General features: G+C 43.2%; 1 protein-coding gene across 1 annotated transcript in view; it reads right to left on the reverse strand.

Moving 5' to 3' along the window:
• NDFIP1 (Nedd4 family interacting protein 1) overlaps positions 1-15637 on the reverse strand; it is a 71660-nt gene that overhangs the window by 41896 nt on the left and 14127 nt on the right. The gene's annotated exons all lie outside the window — the stretch shown is intronic.

Genomic DNA, 15637 nt, shown 5'->3' on the forward strand with positions numbered 1-15637 from the left:
TCCAGAAGCCCACAGTTAGGATTTCTTCTACGCAAATTACAAACAGAGCATGTATGGGCTCCCAAAGACAGAATCTCAAGAAGTCCTTGAAAGAACGATGGAGCTATCATCACATCCACCATGCAGATTTCACAACTTCTACAAGATTCCTCTATAACAAAAACAGGAGTAGCAACACACATTCATGGAACATCATGTACTGCTTATCCACTGAACAAATCCTCGTAGCTTCGCTTGTTGCTTTTACATTGAGGGAATTCTACAAGGGATTCCCTGATGACTGGTATAATTATAGTTTTACAAGCTCATTAAAATTCAGATTGAAACGAACGTCTACAATTGTATGCATATAAATACAGGGTTGTTGGATTACACCCTAGAGTTCAGCTCATCTCTGGGAGAGCCTAGAAGTATGCATCTGAAACACTATGAAATAATATTTTCAGCATACCGGAGATAAATATGTAATGTAGTTCCCAGGCTGCACGGTCATAACGGACTTGTATAGCTTGAAGATTGCCAACTACGGTAAGTAATTACTGCAGCCTACATGATGTGTTACAACACAAAGGGGCCTATTTATAAAGATGTGGTATTTTATAGGATTATTCTCAGTATATGTAGAAGTTACATTATAAGTGGTCTCCCAATGGCTGAAGAAAAATCAATCCTGGTCTAGAAGAGTGGTGAACGAGAGTGCACAGCAGTTATCTCTGGAAGAAGGCAAATCTCTGGAAGATGGTAAGTATGCTGTGCGTTCCTGCACATTATTTTTGATGCTCCTGCAGTTAAAGTTCAGCTTGTTTAAAGTTTAATACTATAAACTCTGGACAAACATGGAGGCTATAGGTCTTGATTTAACTCAGTGATAAAATTCCATTGTTCTTTTGAGTGACCTTCTCGGGATTAAAATAAATCTGCAAATAGATGACCCCTTATACACTCCCCTCTGGCAGCCTACATCTCCTACCTTTCCTCTATTCCAGCATGGCAGCTTCTGGAAGGGTTCTTCAGCAGATACAGCCAAGGTCTTTATGGCCACAAGATACTAAGATAAAAGATCCAAGAGACTAAAGCACACGGTCAGATTATTGAACAAATTTTCATCAGTTTCTTGTTGGATGCTAGTCTCAAATCAAAAGTGAAGAGGGTACTCACCATCAGAACATTTTCAGACGATACAATTCAACGTCACAAGCGTTGAATCGTTTTGCATTTGTTCTTTCATTTCTGAGCATGCCTAGTCTTCCTCTTCAGATTTTTTTTTTTGGCAGAAAACCGTACTAAATGTAAGGAAAAATTTGGACCTTGTGGTCACATCAGACAAAAATTTTGGAGCCTGCACATCCAGTTTTTGTCTGCCGAAAATGCGTAATCGGCTGTCAAAAGCAGCATACTAGCGATCAGAAAAATCGGACATAATTTAACTGCAGATTTTCCGACCGTGTGTATGAGCCTTAAGCTCTTGTTCACACTGCCGCGACTTTGAATCCGACATCCCTACGCAACTTCATCGCGACTTGCATACGACTTTTTTTTTTTAAAGTCAACGCACGTTGTATTGAAGTCGCACCAAGGTAGTGCAGGAACCATTTTCTAGGTCGGAGCGACTTGAGTTTCACCGATTAGAACAGTTCCACTGCCGTTAATGGGACGTGACTTATCATGCGACTTTGAACTTTCAAAGTCGCGGCAGTGCGACTCAGGCTTAATCAGGATCCCAATGTACTGGTCCTGTTTAAAAAAAAATAATAATTGGGCCTGGTTTTGACCGCCCAACAGAAACGAGAGAAACTCGGATATTATGGAACATGTCTATCTATTCTGAGGAAGGGAAGGCTGTAATTGACGTGACTTCTACTGATTGATGGTATTCTGACATCTCAACAGATCAACTAACTCATTGTTTACTTTTCCACCCTTAAACCCCCCCCCCCTTTTATTTTCTTATTTCTCTCTCACTCACTCTCCCCCTTCTGATATTCTTCTCCGTCTTTCCATCTACCTGTAAAAATTGGGCAGTTTTCTACCACTTATGAAGTTGTCTCAGAAGCTTTGCCATTTTGGGATCACCTCCCATAATTATTACACTATAACATAATTAGTCTGTTAGCACTAGGGGACGTTTCCTCACACTCCCTGTACCAGTTTACATTACGGCTGATATTTGTCAGGACCTCTCCATTCTGTTGAGTGACTCTGGTCCTCTTATATGACCTCTGACACAAATCTGTGGCAATTGTATCCTTCCTGATTTGCATATTTGGAAGCTGCCTTTCTCAAATAAAAACTTGGAATAATAATAATTGTAATCAAAACCATATTTAAATAAGGTCGTTTAACAATACTTATACTTAAAAATATTACTGAATGAGTTGTAAAGGTGGAAGGTTTTTTTCTTGATGCATTAAGATAAAAAAAAAAAAAAAAAAAACCTGTGTGTAGCAACCTCCCCAGCACCCCCTAATTACCTACATGAGCCCCCTCTCTCTCCAACGAGGTCCACGATCCCCTCAGCCACCCAGGACACTCCTCCCGAATGGTTGAGCCAGAGTAGCAGTGCCATTGGCTCCCGCAGCTGTCAAAGTCAGTCAACCAATCAGGGGAGGGAGGGGGGCGGGCCAGGGAGGGGGGTCCGTGTCTAAATGGATACGCAGAGCTCAGACTCGGTTTGGATGCCCCCTGTAGCAAGCTGCTGGCTGAGGGGCACTCAAAAGGAGGGAGTGGCTAGGAGCAGCAAAGAGGGACCCAAGAAGAGGGGGTAAGTATAACACTTTTGTTATTAAAAATAAAAAAGCCAAGCCTTTACAATCACTTTTAAGGACCAGGCCTAATTTTCAAACTTGTTGTTTACCGCTTGTCAAGTTAACCGCTTGCCAACTGCCACACGCCGATTTACGTTAGCAGAATGGCATGAGCAGGCAAAAGTGCGTACCTGTATGTCCCTTTGAATGTGCCGCCTAATGGGTGAGTGCACCGCGGGTCCCAGGAACTCTATGTTCACCGGCGGCCCACAACTGCGGCGAGGAGAGGCAGAGCGGGGAGATGCCTATGTAAAAACAAGGCATTTCCCTGTTCTGCCTAGTGACATGACAGGGATATACTGCTCCCTGTCAACGGGAGCAGTGATCACTGTCATGCCTTAGGTTGCCCATCCCTAGAACGCGCTGAGGGAACACATTTAACCCCTCGATCTGTTCGCCATAATGTTGCAGTCTTGATAAAATTTGCAGATCACCGCTATTACTAGTTAAAACATTTTTAAAAAAGTATAATAAAAATTACATAACTATCCCCACTTATTGCGATTTTTTTTTTACCAAAAATATATTGAAGAATACATATCGGCCTAAACAGTGAATTTTTATATATATATATATATATATATATATATATATATATATATATATATATATATATATATATATATATATATATATATATATATAATTTTTTTTTTTTTTGGGGGGGGGGATATTTATTATAGAAAAAAGTAAAATATTGCTTTTTTTTTTTTCAAAATTGACGGTCTTTTTTTGTTTATAGCGCAAAAAATAAAAACCGCAGAGGTGATCAAATACCACCAAAAGAAAGCGCTTTTTTGGGGAAAACAGGATGTCAATTTTGTTTGGGTACAACGTCGTACGACCGCGCAAATCGCATGCCAAATCGCCGGCAATGGCGGCATCCGAACCGGGGCGATGCCACATTTGCGACGCCACACTAATCCCCAACAGTGACATTTTTTGGCAATTTTGGGGTGCGCAGATGTCTCTGAAATCACCCCAGAAATTGGAACTGCCATGCAGGAGTGAAATTGTGCGAGTTCAGCTGATTTGATTCCCACAGCCAGTGTGAACCAAGACTACATGCAATAAAAAAAAAAAAAAAAAATGCCCATTTAAGCAGAAGTGACGTTTGACGTCGCTCCCATCATCCAACGTCATTGAGTCAAGTGGGGGCTATCATTTTGGGTGGGTGGTCCGGAAATAGTTAAACCTTGAAATGGCTTTTCCAGGATGGAAAATATGAAGGTTTTTTTTTTTAGGCTTTTAAAAATGAAAGGGGCCTTTATGGCAACTTAAAGCAGAGTTCTACCCAAAAGTGAAACTTAAACTTTAAGGACTTCTGAGCCCCCCCCCCTGACATTTTTTTTTGGGGGGGGGGGAGGGAGTACCCAGTTTTGAGTTCTCTTCTCCCCTCCACCCTGCAAATCTTCTGGGACATGTCATAGGTCCCAGAAGATTGCCCAGCCGTTCAGGATGCGCAGTATGACTCATGCATTCTCAGTGCACACCTGGCTGTTAACCTGCAAGACGTCACAGCCAGGTGCCCACACTTTCAATGCCGGCACCGCAGAGAGAAGCAAGGCTTTGGGCTGTTTAACTCCTATTCAACTTCCTTCTCGTCTCCAGCACTGCACCCAGAGACTAGCAGGGAGGGGAAGAGACCTTACAATGAGGCACCATTCCCACTGAGACAAAACAAAAACACTTTACTCCTTGCACACGAAAGCAATGCGCTACTTTAACTGGTAATTGCATGGACATGCAATGCTGTGTGCAAACAACATTTATATAATTTTTTTTTCATACAAATAGAGCTTTCTTTTGGTGGTATATGGTCACCTCTGGGTTTTTTTATTGTTTGCAATATAAACTAAAAATGACCCAAAATTTTGAGGGGAAAAAAAACCCCCACTATTGTCTACTTTCTGCTATAAAACAAAACACAAAAAAATGTCTTCATAAATTTTGGCCAAAATGTATTCTGCTACATGTCTTTGGTAAAAACAATCTAAATAAGTGTTTATTGATTGGTTTGCGTGAAAGTTATAGCGTTTACAAACTATGGTATAGGTCAGTGATGGCGAACCTTGGCACCCCAGATGTTTTGGAACTACATTTCCCATGATCCTCATGCACTCTGCAGTGTAGCTGAGCATCATGGGAAATGTAGTTCCAAAACATCTGGGGTGCCAAGGTTTGCCATCACTGGTATAGGTAATGGAATTTTTTTTTCTTTTATACAAGTAATTAGAGGTCGACCGATATATCGGCCGATATTTGCAGTTTTTAATTAATGGGCATCGGCCGATTGTGCTGATAAAAAGCCGATTTAGAGGGACTTTGAAATGACTTCTGTAATAGAAGTCAGTGTAAGTTGCCTGAGTCGTCATAGAAACGTCTTCCTCCTCTCTGGGCAGGCTGCCAAGAAAAGAACAGAAAGATACAATGTTTACACTTGAATGAATGAAATCATCCCTGTGTGTAGAAGTTCTCAGTTTAACCATTTAAAGGCTAAGGCCCCTTTCACACTGACGTCCCGTTCAGGCCCGCCTGTCAGTTTTTCAGGCAGACCTGAACGGGTGCTCCATAGAGCTCGATGGAGCATCGGATGTCAGCGGTGACATGTCCGCTGACATCCGACCCGCTCCGATCCGAAAAAGTGTAACGGAGGAAAAAGCTATTTTTCCATCCGTCTGCAGATCGGATCGGGTGACGACGGGCACTGCGGTCCGTCGTCATCCGATCTCCCATAGGAGAGAGCGGCGCTGTGACAGGTCTGTCCCTGCGCAGTGTGCAGAAACAGACCTGTCATCTCCCTGCTCAGCGGGGATCGACGGAGTGATCCCCGCTGAGCAAACGGATATCCACAGGGTGGATCAGCACTGATCCGCCCCGTGTGAAAGGACCCTAAATCTTTTCTGACACTTGTTGCTTACAAGTAAAAATCCTGTATTTTCTGCCAGAAAATCACTTAGACCCCCCCCCCCCCCCCCAAAAATTATATATATTTTTTTAGCAGAGATCCTAGGGAATAAAATAGCAGTTGTTGCAATATTTTATGTCACACGGCATTTGCACAGAGGTCTTTCAAATGCATTTTTTTGGGGAAAAAAAATACACTATTTAAAAAATAAAAATAAAATAAAAACAGTAAAGTTAGCCCATTTTTTTTTTTCATCCAAAAGTTTTGACTACCTGTTTTTATTTAATATATAGTTTTTTTTTTTTTATCTAAATCATACATACAAGTAAACTGATTGGAGGTTTGTTTTGTTTAACCACTTGCAGACCGGACCAATTTGCTGGTCAAAGACCAGACCCCTTTTTGTGATTCGGCACTGCGTCGCTTTAACTGATAATTGCGCGGTCGTGCGACGTGGCTCCCAAACAAAATTGACGTCCTTTTTTTCCCACAAATAGAGCTTTCTTTTGGTGGTATTTGATCACCCCTGCGGTTTTTATTTTTTGCGCTATAACCAAAAATAGAGCGACAATTTTGAAAAAAAACGCATTATTTTTTACTTTTTGTTATAATAAATATCCCCCAAAAATACATAAAAAAAAACATTGTTTTCCCTCAGTTTAGGCCGATACGTATTCTTCTACATATTTTTGGTAAAAAAAATTGCAATAAGCGATTATTGATTGGTTTGCGCAAAAGTTATCGCGTTTACAAAATAGGTTTTATAGCATTTTTATTAATAATTTTTTATTATTATTTTTTTTTACTAGTAATGGCGGCGATCAGCGATTTTTATTGTGACTGCGACATTGTGGGGGACCCATCGGACATTTTTGACACATTTTTGGGACCATTGTCATTTATACAGTAATCACTGCTATATAAATGCAGTGAATCCTGTGTAAATGACACTGGCAGTGAAAGGGTTAACCAGTGGGTGGCAGTGTAGGGGTTAAGTGTTCCTAGGGGCGTGTTACTAACTGTGGGGGGGTTGGGCTTTCATTTAGTGAACACTGATCTCTGCCCCAATCACATGGAGCAGAGATCAGCGTCACTAGTTGCTAGGCAGAATGGAGAAATGTTGTTTACACAGCATTTCCTCCATTCGGCCGCTCCGTGAGACGATTGCGGGGATGCCCGCGGCGATCGAGTCCGTGGGTCCCGCGACCGGGGTCCCGACCAGCTCCCGATGGCAGGGCGGCATTGAATATTGGACGTACCTGTACGCCAATATGCCTGCCCGTGCCATTCTGTCGACGTACATCGTCGTGCGCTGGTCGAGAAGTGGTTAATAAATGTTTAAATGTAAGAAATTTTCTGTATCACTTATGAAGGCTGCTTTCACACTGGAGCAGGCAGGCGTTGATGGTAAAACGCAAGTTTTAGCAGCTCTTTACCATCATTTTAGTGGTGCTATTTGGCTGCTAGTGGGGCACATATAACCCAGCTAGCGGCCAAGGAAGAGGTTAAATGCGCCCATGAAGCGCCGCTGCCAAATCGCATTGCATGCGCTTCGGCAGTGGTGCCCATTCATATCAATGGGCAGGAGTGGTGGAGGAGCGGTATACACCACTCCAAACTTGCTGCTTGCAGGACTTTTTTTTAAGATCCTGCCAGCGCATCGCCTCAGTGTGAAAGCACTCTGTCTTTCACACAGACTGCAGGGGAGCCATTTTGCAGGCATTTTACAGGCGCTATTTTTAGCCCAAAAGCGCCTGAAAAACGCCCCAGTGGGAAAGGTGTGTTAGATCAAGGGGGATTAAAAAAAAATAATAATAAATAAAAAAAGGAAAAAAATAAATAAATAATAATAAAAAAAAAAATCGGCCTAACATATCAGCCCAAAAAAAAAAAAAAAAAAAAAAAAAAAAAATCGGCATCATATATCGGCCGCCATGATTTCTAAATATCGGCATCGGCCAGAGAAAAACCCATATCGGTCGACCTCTACAAGTAATGGTGGCAATCAGTGATTAGTGAGAGTGTGATAATGCGGCGGGAAATCTGACACTGGCGGGGAACTACCAATGACATCTCCATTTACACTAATATAGTGATCAGTGCTACAAATATACACGGTGACTATACTGACACTGGCTGGGAAAGGGTTAACATCAAGGGCAATCAAGGAGGTTGAAAGTGTGCCTAAAAATGTTTAAGGTGTGTGCTTTACTATCCTGCTTTGCAGGATGAAAAAGGCCAGCACATTGATGCTGACAGTAGAGAGCCTGGTATTGTTGACCATCACAGGGCTCTCTTCTGTCATTCACCGATTTGTGGCCAGGACCCACTGATCGACTCAGCCCCAATGTTGGTGAACATTAAGAGACTCTACTATCAGCAGTGATGTGTTGCCATTTTTCTCCCTGCGGAGGGTCGGCAAGCAGTCAAGGGCAAAAAAACATGTTATAAAAGGTGAATTTATCCTTTAACCGTTACCGGACCAGCCGCTGCAGTTATACTGCCCACCACGTGTGTAAACACGAATCCAGGTTCTCTCGGGGAGAGGAGACAGATCGTGTGTTCTTACTAAGTATGAACACCGATCTCTCTCTTCCCCTAGGCAGTCCCACCCCTCCTACAGTTAGAACACACATAGGGAACACAGTTAACCCCTTGATTGCCCCCTAGTGTTAACCCCTTCGCTGCCAGTGACATGTATACAGTAATCAATGGCTATTTTTAGCTCTGTATAAATGTCAATGGTCCCAAAATAGCGTCAAAAGTGTCCGATCTGTCTGCCGCAATCTTGCAGTCCTGATAAAAATCACAGCCCGCCACCATTACTAGTAAAAAAAAAAAAAAAAAAAAAAACACAAACATTAAAAATTACATAAATCTATCCCCTATTTTGTAGAGGCTATAACTTTTGCCAAAACCAATCAATACATGCTTATTGCGATTTTCTTTACCAAAAATATGTAGAGGAATACATATTTGCCTAAACTGAGGAAAAAATGTGTTTTTGTTTTGTTTTTCTTAAATTTGGGATATTTATTATAGCAAAAACAACAAAATATTTTTTTTTTTCAAAATCACTTTTTTTGTTTATTGCGCAAAAAATAAAAACCGCAGAGGCGATCAAATACCACCAAACAAAGCTCTATTTGTGGGATAAAGAAAAAGGACATAAACTTTGTTTGGGTACAACGTCGAACGACTGCACAATTATCAGTGCCGTATCGCAAAAAATGGCCGGTCAGGAAGGGGGCAAATCCTTCCGGGGCTGAAGTGGTTAACATCGACAACAATTTCGGAGAGCTTGTGATCAAGCTTCCTGATAAAAGGCTTTATGGCTCAGTAAGCATAAAGCTTTTGCAAGCTGTTGTGCTTCCTGGAGTAGACTTCTTTAAAAGTAGATATGACTAGTAAGTAAACTCTGATTTTAATGTGCTGCTTCAAATTCAATAAATGGGTCAGCATAGCAAGTTAGTAGTAAAAGAAAAAATGCCACCTATACTGAAAAGAACAAAAAAAAAAGAAGAGGTGCAAAGAGCACCGAAACAGTCATCTCCCAACATTATAGTGTATTTTACCCAACAATTGGGTTCTGTCTGTGTTACAATGCACTTGTGTTTAAACGTATCCTGTTCCATTTACATTGATTCCTTGTGAAATACCTGGCGATCCTGCCAGCCCCCCAACTTTCCTATTTCAAAACTGACCACAGTAGGCATGAGAGCACATCTATCCCGGCATGGTCAGCTTCCTTCTTTACATTCTACTTGGAAGCACAGCCTTCCTGTAATCCAACGGTCAAACTTGTGCTGAGATGCACTGCACAGCTAATTACTGGGAAGATTGGTGTAATGCTGCTTGTCTGCCTTCTGCAGACATGCCTCCTGCACAGTTCTTCACTGGGAAGATCAGTGTACAGCTCTCCCTCTGCCTTCTGCTGACATGCCCTCCTGCTCATCCCTTAAAGAGAAACTGCAGATTACTCACATAATTACTAAAAAAAAACATATTTGCCATTCAGAAGGTTGGAGCTTCCCTCCAACCACTTTGCATTGTATTATATATACACTGTGATTCTTTACTTAAGTCTGGCTGCATCCATTTTAAGTGTGCTGCTGCCTGTTCACTTCCTGGAATTACACAGACACACAGAGGCACACCTCCAGCTCTGCAGCTCTCATTGGCGCTCTTATGACTCAACCCCCCCCCCCCTCTTCCTGGCAAACTTTTGCCAGAGAGAGAGCTGTGAATGATGTCATAAGCCTAGGCTAATAATTGGACAAGAAACAGGAAGTGGGCTGTATAAGATATTTACTGGCAGAAAAAAAAATGTTTTACTGTCCAAAGTTAAAATAAGAAGGGCAGACGATTTAATAGATAAAAAAATGACCAAAGGTCCGTTTATGTAAATCATTCTCAGCATTTTACACTTGACTGTTCAAGCTGCTGCTGCCAGGCTTTCCAAGTTATCACAAGGAGTCTCTACTGCCACCTCGCTAAGACTCTTACGCAGCTGAGAACAGAGGTCATGTGATTGCTTATGACAAAAAGGTAAAGGTTCATAAATACAAAAAAAAAAAAAAAAAAATACTCTGATTTATACAAAAAAATGCTCACAGTCAGTATATTTTTTAATGAGTATAATGAGGTACAAAAGAATAAGATTTGAATAGACACGTACTTTAGAATAAACACACTCAGCAAATCCAACATTGTTCTGCTGTAATCTGCCGCTGCCCATGGGGTCCCTCCCACCACCATCTTCCTTCCTTACATCATTTGGAGTTGGCTATCTCTCATGGGTTCTTGCAGCTGGCCCCCCTGTTAAGGTGGAAGTAAAGTCTTATTTTTCACTTGTATCTACAGGTAAGCCTAGAATAAAAGATTTTGCTTGCACAGTTCAGGAGATATTCAGAGTGCATGCAGCTGATGTCATCGGCACAGTAAACCGGACATTCAGAGCCTGTGCCATAAGCAGCTCTTTAGTACTGTGGACAAATCCAAAGGAGGAACTCTCCTTTGCTGAGGAGCTTGCCTCCTTGAGACTGCTTTGATTAATCTTTTTAATAACGAATGCTCCATTTATCAAAAGTCTGCCACCTGAACCTTTAGGCTGGGTTCACACTGCTGCGGGGGGAGATCCGGATGTGATTCGCACCGCAAATCACATCCGATCTCCGTAGCGATGCGAGTTCAGCCATACAGCTAGTATGGCTGAACTCGCATCGCTCCCGCAGCAAACTCGCACGGGACCCTTTTTTTGGTCCGCAACAGAATCGGATCGCATGGGGGTTCACACCATGCGATCCGATTCCTGTGCGAGTCGGCAGATCGCACTGCGATATGCGGACGGATCTGGGGGTGTCATTAACATATCATTGACACTCCCAGCCGTCCGCATAGGGCAGTGTGAACTGCCGGCGGGAGGTGTGCGATGCGGGAAAACGGCGCGGATTCGCGGCGTTCCCGCATTGCAGCGGTGTGAACCTGGCCTTAAAGTGTTGGGAGCGAGCCCCAAGTCTGAACTGTCCTGTAAAAAAAAAACTGATGGAATTATAATCCCGGAAAGCTTGCCCTCTTTTCTCCAGGTGCAGAATTTCTTCCAAATTTTGGCCTAAATTATGTTTGTTGATTTCTTCCTATTGTCGAAAATAGTGCAAATAACTTTATACGACAGCCCTTTGTTTCTCAGCAAGACCTTTTCAGAAGCTAGGCTGTCAGTGAAAAACGGTCCACATGAGGGTGACAACCTTGGATCAGTAGATCTTCCCTCACCAGAATCCTACAAGGATCTGCCATCAACAGTTTTTGGAGAGTCGCAAACCAAGACCTTTTCGGCCACACTGGGGATATCAGACATGCCTCCGAAGATTTGATCTTCTGCAAGACTTTGCGAATGAGCCTGAAGAGAGGGAATGCATACAGGAACTTCCCCACCCAGGGATAGATGAACGCATTTAGCCCTAAACTGTTTAGATTCCCTGTGCATCAAGAAGAATTTCTCCACCTTCTTGTTCTTTGAGGTAGCAAAAAGGTTTGTACCTGTTTGGGATGGCCCATTTTTGAGTGATCATAGTGAACACTTCTTGGTTCAGATTCCATTCTGTGTTGGAGAATTGTTCTCTGCTCAGGGTGTACGTAAGTGTGTTTAACTCCCCCTTGAGATGTTCTGCTGCTAGAGAAAGAATGTTTACTTCCGCCCAGGAGAATATTAGCTCTGCTAGTTTCATGAGGATTTCTGAGCGTATTCCTACTTGTTTGTTTATATAAGAAGTCGCGGTAACGTTGTCTGAGAAAATTAATACATGACTTTCCTTTAAAGTGGTTGTATACCCAAATTTTTAACTTTTACCTACAGGAAAGCCTATAATAAGGCTTACCTGTAGGTAAAAAAAATATCTCCTAAACCTGTACGGTTTAGGAGATATTCCCCTCGGTATGCGCCGCTGACTGCAGCGGCGCATGCGCACAAGGGGTTTCTCGCCATCAAAATCCGGCAGCAGCCGAGCGGCTGGACTGAAATCTCCCGCGCGCATGCGCGGGAGTGACGATATCGCGACTCCGGCCACTCACAGCGCCGGAGCCGCGATACCCGGAAGAAACGCCGAGGGAGCATGTCAGCTCCCTCGGCGTGGATCGGGCCAGATGTCGGGGCCTCGTTCTAAGGTAAGTATTTCATAATGAGCTAGTATGCGGTGCATACTAGCTCATTATGCCTTTTGCTTTGCAGGTTTAAAAAAAAATAAAAAATAAATGTGCGGGTTTACTACCGCTTTAAGGCATGCAGGGCTTTCCAGTTAGCTCTTAACATTTGATGAGTGCCTGGCCCACTTCTGCTCCCATTTCCCTTGGACTACCTGATGGCTCTTGTGGGCTCCCCATTCCCAAGAACTCGCATCCAATGAAAATCTTATTAGGCTTTCCCGAGTCCAGGCCTGTCCCAATACCAGATTCTTCTCCTGTAGCCACCACTGTAAGGACTCATTCACCTGGCCCGGCAACTCCGCTAAGTTGCTCAGTAACTGCGGATGACTGTCCCAGTCAGCAGGAACTTCTCATGTGAGACTGAGCCCATGGTACTGCTGAAATCGCTGCTGTCCTTAGGCCAAACAGCCTCATTATCTCTTTGATGGATGTCTTGTGGCTTAGAATGATCATGGAGGATTCTACGATCAGCGCAACTCTTTTTTTTCTTCAAGTAAGATTTTTGCCTCCAAAGCGTTTACCATCTAGCCTAGGAATGTGATTCTCTGCATAGGCTGAAAGTTTGACTTTTCTGAGTTTGTAATCCACCCTGACCTTTAAGCATTTTTCCAGCTCTGTTGCCGACTTTACGAATAAGAGAAAGTTGTCCAGATAGGGTATTATTTGGATGCCCGCTATTCTTAAGGTCTGAGAGATTCTACTAGTACCTTTGTGAGGATTCTCAATGTGGCTGTCAACCAAAATGGCAGAGCGTTGAACTGAAAGAAGACAGTTTGGCTTGGACTTCTTACTGCAAACCTGAGGAAGATTCTTGAACATTTCCTAATGGGTATGTGTAGATTTTCAACCTTTGAATCAATTGTAGCCATGAACACTTCCAGAGACAGAAGTTTTCCCATTGTGAAGATAGTTTCCATCTTGAATTTTTTTGTATTTGACAGTCGTATTGACCTTCTTCAGCCAATGGCGCCTGCCGCTATCAATCTATCCAATGAGGACAGAGACCGTGGCTGGAGCCGCTGGGCTTGTGCACGTCGCTGGAACGGATGGGCTCATGTAAGAAGAAGGGGGCTCTGGGAAGCAGCTGCTGCAAAGAAGGTTTTTCACCTTAAAGTGTTTGTTAACCCACAGGGTTAACTTTACATTATCCTCTTTGTTGATTCATCTAATGTCCCCGTGACTGTGCTTTATTAAAAATGCAGCTATATACCTTGTTTACTGATCGCAGATCGGCGATCACGTGACATGCAGCCTCTCTCTGCGTCATAGATGCAGCAGGAGCGGAGCTGAGGATCTCCCACTGAAGCCATTCAAGAGGGGAGGAGGAGAAAGACAGCCCCTCCCACTGCACCAGTCACGCGAGAGAAGAGAGAGGTGGCATGTTATGTGATCGCCGATCTGCGCTCAGTAAACAAGGCATATAGCTTCATTTTTAATAAAGCAGTCACAGGGGACATTAGATGAATCAACAAAGAAGATAATGTAACGTTAACCCTAATTTGAACAGCAGGATGGGAGGGGGCGGCGCGGACATGTAGCAGACAGTCAGAGAGGGGAGGGGAAAGAGGATGGAGGAGAGGACACAGGTGACACAGAGCAGGGCTGTGGCTGACAGAAGCACATACACTGACAACGGTGTCAGGAGCCTCGATATATAGTGGTTAGCGTACAGAGAGGAGGGCAGAAACTGTCAGGATCAGTCAGGTATTTCAGGTTATATGGGGGGGGAAATTACACAGCACAAGCTCTGTACATAATGCTTTAAAGGAATAGGATCTTTATTTTTAGGGTTAACACTTTGACCACTTCCCGACCGGCGCACGCCGATGTACGTCGGCAGAATGGCACGGGCAGGCATATTGGCGTACAGGTATGTCCAATCTTTAATGCCGCCCTGCCATCACGAGTGCGCCGCCGGTCGCGGGTCCCACGGACTCGATTGCGATCATCTCACGGGGCGGCTGAACGGAGAGATGCCTTTGTAAACAGCATCTCCCCGTTCTGCCTAGCAACAAGTGATGTTGATCTCTGCTCCATGTGATTGGAGCAGAGATCAGTGTTCACTAAAAGAAAGCCCAGCCCCCCACAGTTAGTAACACGCCTCTAGGAACACTTAACCCCTACACTGCCACCCACTGGTTAACCTCTTCACCGCCAGTGTCATTTACACAGGAATCACTGCATTTGTATAGCAGTGATTGCTGTATAAATGACAATGGTCCCAAAAATGTGTAAAAAATGTCCGATGTGTCCGCCACAATGTCGCAGGCACAATAAAAATCCCCGCCATTACTAGTTAAAAAAAAAAAAATTATTAATAAAAATGCCATAAAACTATCCCCCATTTTGTAAACGCTATTACTAATCTAATCAATAATCGCTTATTGTGATTTTTTTTTTACCAAAAATATGTAGAAGAATACGTATCGGCCTAAACTGAGGGAAAAAAAATGTTTTTTTTATATATTTTTGGGGGATATGTATTATAACAAAAAGTAAAAAAATAATGCGTTTTTTTTTCCCAAAATTGTCGCTCTATTTTTGTTTATAACGCAAAAAATAAAAACCGCAGGGGTGATCAAATACCACCAAAAGAAAGCTCTATTTGTTCGGAAAAAAAAAGACGTCGATTTTGTTTGGGAGCCACCTCGCACGACCGCGCAATTGTCAGTTAAAGCGACGCAGTGCCGAATCGCAAAAAGTGGTCTGGTCTTAAGCCAGCAAAATGGTCCGGTCTGTAAGTGGTTAATGCATAGAATGCATTAAGGTGAAAAACCTTGAGACTTTACAATCCCTTTAAATTGCCACAATTCAATACAAAAGTGTAGCACACACGTGTAGCGCGGACTGTTCGCCCAACTTTGTCCGCTGAACAGTGTTTGGGCGGACAGTCCGCTCGTGTGTGGGCTTTCAGCGGACAGTTTGACGAACAAGGTTTTTCGGAAATTCCGTAAAACTGTCCGCTGAAACCTTGTTTCAGCGAACAGTCCGCCCGTGTGTAGGCTTGTTCGTCAAACTAAGTTCCGCGCATGCTCAGAAAGGATTTACACGCCGAAAGTTATAATGCAGTGTATAGGACGTCGTATTTTTCGTCCCGTCGTACGTGCCGTTCACGTCATCGCGCACGGTTTCAGCAAACTGTTCGTTCGTCGTGTGTGGCCATGTCCGTCCATGCTAATTTTGAGCGGACTGTTTGCCGAAACTGTTGGACGGACAAAGTTGG

This window comes from Lithobates pipiens, unplaced genomic scaffold (genome assembly GCF_037356315.1).
Source record: "Lithobates pipiens isolate NorthernLeopardFrog02 unplaced genomic scaffold, aLitPip1_a1.2 Scaffold_8, whole genome shotgun sequence".
Taxonomy (NCBI): Eukaryota; Metazoa; Chordata; class Amphibia; order Anura; family Ranidae; genus Lithobates; species Lithobates pipiens.